General features: G+C 30.4%; 1 long non-coding RNA gene across 1 annotated transcript; it reads left to right on the top strand.

Annotated features, from left to right (window-relative positions):
• Positions 1–3,318: 3,318 nt before the first annotated feature.
• LOC128291624 (uncharacterized) lies at positions 3,319–4,901 on the top strand. Its single transcript, XR_008281410.1, has 3 exons — positions 3,319–3,398; positions 3,877–3,958; positions 4,645–4,901. It is a non-coding gene; the product is annotated as an uncharacterized LOC128291624 (long non-coding RNA).

A 4,901-nucleotide genomic window follows, 5' to 3' on the forward strand; every position in this document is an offset into this window, starting at 1 on the left:
TTAGTGAGTAAATGAAATGAAAATTTGGAATTGATTTTTTTTTATGTGTATGCATGACCAAGTATATTCGGCCACATAAGTAATATAAGTACATGATGTTATATTATGATTATTTAGCTTATGTATGTGGGTGCATGTATATTTAGTAATAAAATGACGTTTGGTTTTGAAAGTTGAATGATAAATTATTACCTTAATTACATGAGCATTTGGCGAAAGTAGCATTTGTGTATGAACATGTATTAGTTATGAAATCGGTAGGTTTAAGACTAATTGTGGTAATGATAATATATTATAAAATGAGTTTGATATTTGATTACCAAATGTGAATAATAAGTAAACACTATTGATCAAAATATTAAACATCTCTATTTATACTTATTTAGCTCAAGAGCAAGGGGATCAAAGTTGGATAAGGGAAAAGAAAGCTATAGAGTAGTCAATCCACAACCGTCCCAATATCTTGAGGTAAGTTCGGATAGTCACATTTAGTGCATCTTGATAATGTCTTGATATGACGAATAAATTATGCTTCAAGCTTATAGCAAAAAAAAAAAAAATTTATATAGTTGGTGCATGGCATATCACTATTCGAATGAGTAAATAAACCAAAATTTTGAGATGTTATGTGAATTGAATTCATTGTAAATAAATATGTATGGTGCTCATTGAAGAAATAGATATCCGGGTTAAATCCCGCAGGCTTTGTGCTGGTAATAGATATCCGGGTTAAATCCCGCAGGCTTTGTGCTAAAAATTGGACTCGGGTTTTAAAAACCTAGCAGGCTTAATGCCGGTGATTTGAGTAAGATTGTGATTTCGAATGTTCGGAGGAAACCACCATTGAATTTTTTCAATGCATTAAGTTGGTCAGGTATGTATTATATACTTTTATATGTTAGATTGATCGGAATTGAATCATGAATGAGAAATGAGAAGTATATGTGAAAATCTCATATGTGTATGTGTGTATTCGGTTATGGTGAAAGGTTACATGAGATTGATTTGGTGATATACATGTTAAATAATATGAATGTAAAGAATGTGTAATAAATCTGCTTGGGACAGCAGCAGTAACGTGATTTCAGAAAATTACCATAAATTGTGGGAGTTGAGTTAGAGGCTGAATAAATTATGTCATGAAATCTTAATGAGTCTAGTTTTTTATAAAAGAAACCGTGTAAGCAAAAGAATTTCCAATAATGAGATATTTGAAGTGGCATCGAACAGAGTCAAAATGACTTCGAGGTCCCCTGTTCTGTTTTCAGAAAATCATTATAAATGGTACAAAAATGGTTATAAGATAAAATTTATATTCTTAGACTCCTTAATGAGTATAGTTTCAAATGAAATAAACGATAACATATTTTGAATTCTGTATAATGAGAAATTTGATTCGTAGTGAAGAGTGGTTAGAATAGTCAAACAGTGAAATAGGGGAAAACTTCAAGAAAAATCTGGTATTGATTGGTCAAACCAAAAATTCTGAAAATTTGATGGATGGAAGATATATGAGTCTATTTTCAGGGAAAATTAATGGCACTTGATTTGGAGTTCCTTAGCTCCAGTTATAAATAATTTAGTGACTATTGCTCAGGAAGACAGCTTGTAGTGAATTTGTGATTTTGTTGCAAACATGGTTAAAACTTGTTAATGAGATGCTTTTCGAGTTCTTATGATCTTATTTTCTATTTCAATATTTGGTTTTAATTCAGTTTAGATTCAAGTGAGGTGAATTTGCTACATATGCATTATGTTCATGGATACTTGGCCAAAATGGAAATTATCTAGGAATGATTTCTTGAAAATTTGAATAATCGATCTATAAGTAAATTAATTGTTTGCATTGCTTAAAACTTACTAAGCATAGTAATGCTTACTTCGTTACCTTAATTCTCTGTTTTGTAGATTTTGTTCGTCAGCTACGGTCTCGGGGATCTCAAAGTCGAAGTCGACCACACTATCTAAGCTTCTTGGTACTCTAGTAGTTAAATTTCGATAATGGCATGTATAGGCTTGACTTTTTGTTGTTAAATAACTATCTTTTTGATGATGTATATATATGGCTAGCCATGCGAAAATGGCTTGATAAGTTACTATATGTGTTCCAAATGGTTAATGTTAATGCGTGGTTGAGATTTGCTTAATGTTTTCAATGTCTAATTGAATTGAACTTAAGAATAAATCGCTATACCTAATTATCTTGATATGACTCTTTTGTATATGATAATACTCTTTAACCCTCCGGCGACGGGTACGGGTTAAGGGTGTTACATGAAATGTTTTGAAACTATGTCTGTTTGATCGGTAATACTTTAAAACCCTATTTCGACGACAGATGTGGGTTAGAGGTGTTACAAAAAGGAAAGGCGAGAGTTAACAACGAGTGACGTGAGCTTTCGATTTGTATTTCTATAATTCAAAAACCATTTATTTTTGCATGTTCATGTTAATTTGCATCATATAATATTGAGGTGAGCTGTTATTGGATTTTTAAATTGAATTGTTTCGGTTGAGATTGAATATCGAGACATGGATTAAATTGAATAAAATAGAAAGTTGTATGGCTTAACTGATATAGGATATTTGTATGAAATTGAGCTAAATTATGTTATTGTATGGCTTAACTGATATATGATGAATTAATGTTGAATTGAGAATGATGGGATGTGAATTGAACTATGTGATGAAATTGGAAAATTGGTTACTCTATTAACTATATAGGTTTATACTTCGGTATATTTGATGATGCACTTATGTGCCAGTATGATTACTCCAATGATGCAATTACATGTCAGCGTGATTTGTAACGGCCTAATTTTCAGTGGTGTCGGAAATGGTGATTTGAGATCACTAAATTCGACAAATAAGATTGAACAAGATAGTAATTTAATATTTATGAGTCAAGTAAGAATTTAGAAGAATTTGTGAAATGGTGAAATTAGTGAATTAAAAGAATTTATTAGGTCAAACGGGTCAAAAATGAGGTATCGAGACCTCAAAGTTGAAAATCGAGCTATAAATATTTTTATAAATATTTATGGAGTGTCATTGAGTTAGTATTAAAGTTTCGTTAGAAAATTTTAACGTTTGGATGGCTAATTAATTGAAAAGGATTAAATTGAAAATAGCACAAAATTTGTTAAATTGTGAGTAAATAGCTTAAGTATTTAAAAAGATGGATTTAAAGAGCAATTAGACCCAAAGGTTAATGGCTGGACGGTTTGGGTATGAAATAAGCAAGAAAACAATGTGAACAAGGGCAAAATTGGAAATAGATAAAAGTTAATAGTTAAATAATGATGTAATTGAAAAATCTAGACATTTTCTTCATAATTTCTCAGCCAAAACGCCATAGAAGGTCTGGAGAAAGCTGGTTTTTCATATTTTTACATCATGTGAGTCTAATTCTTGCTTTTTCTTGATAATTTTATGTTTTTATGACTTTTACAATTAGGTCCACTTGTAGAATTCATTAGTTTTTGATTTTATGGGTGAAATTGGAAGTTACCCTGGATGTATAAGGAATTTTATGATGAATTATTATGAAATTTAAGTTCTAATTTCATATTAAGGTGGTTTTATTAAGTGATTTTGATAGGAAATGATATTTAGGACCTAATTGTGAAAAAGTTGTGAATTGAAGGTTGCTGTTGAAATCCAGAATATAAAAGGTTTTGAAATAGTTTATAATGATAAAATAAAGTGTTAATTGAGAAAAATTAGTTCAATTGATGGGTGAATTGAGTAGGGACTAAATTGTGAAAGCTGTAAATTTTGGGGTAAAAGTGCAATTTCGAAATTTGAACAGCATAAATTGTGAAGTGAAATAGAAATCAAATAAATGCTAATGAGTAGAAATATTTTATATTATAGATCAAGAATCTAAAGAAGAACGAAGAAAAGAAAAAGTTGCGGAATAGTCCCAAAATTTCAATATCTTCTACAAATTAGCCGGGTAAGTTCATATGGTTGAAATTAGATGTTTATTTGTGAATGATTGAAGTATATAATGTGTTATTATATACGAATTTGTTGTGGGATTGTGTAGATTTTGTTAATGAAAGAATAAATGTGGAAATGCAAATTAGGAAAAACGCAGGATTGAGTACGTTCGTATCGTGACGTGTGATGAATTGACGGATAAGACCATGGTTGTTCCATGGCAAAGTGTGAAATGTAGGTATGGTATCATCCATCTTGAGTTGTGAAATGTAGGTATGGTATTATCCATCTTGAAATGTGAAATGTAGGTATGGTATTATCAAATCCATCTTGAGTTAAGAAATGTAGGTATGGCATTTCCCATACCGAGTTAAAAAATGTAGGTATGGTATTTCAATGAGGAAAACCATACTGAGTTGTGAATCGTGGCATTGAGCAACGACGTACTCAATTTCGTAAGCCATTTCCTAATTTGATTATAAGAAATAAAGAGAAGTGATCCAAATGAAAGAGATTGAGTAGTTATTCTGTTGAGCTCAACTATGTGAATTATTATAACAATGGTTGTGAATCGCAGGAAACTTTAGTAAATGTTTTGGTATTGTTTGGAAATATTATGTTTGGTAAGCATTACTTTTAACCTATGAACTTACTAAGCTTCAATAAGCTTACTTGTGTGTGTTTAATATTTTTATGTAGATTGACTTGAAGTGAAGTGGGTAGATCGGATCAACACAACAAAGCACACTATCCAGATCAATTTCGGTAGCTTTTGTTTTATGTTGAAGATTTATATGGCATGTATAGAGTTTGAATGAATTGAAGTAAAGATGTTATAAACTAGTTAACAATATTTGTACTAAAATAGTTTTCGGTAAGTAGCAGTAGTTTGACTTTGAAAAATCACTAAAAATAGTAGAAATGGAATTAAATAATTAATAAATTATAGAATCGAA

Source organism: Gossypium arboreum, chromosome 4 (genome assembly GCF_025698485.1).
Source record: "Gossypium arboreum isolate Shixiya-1 chromosome 4, ASM2569848v2, whole genome shotgun sequence".
Taxonomy (NCBI): domain Eukaryota; kingdom Viridiplantae; phylum Streptophyta; class Magnoliopsida; order Malvales; family Malvaceae; genus Gossypium; species Gossypium arboreum.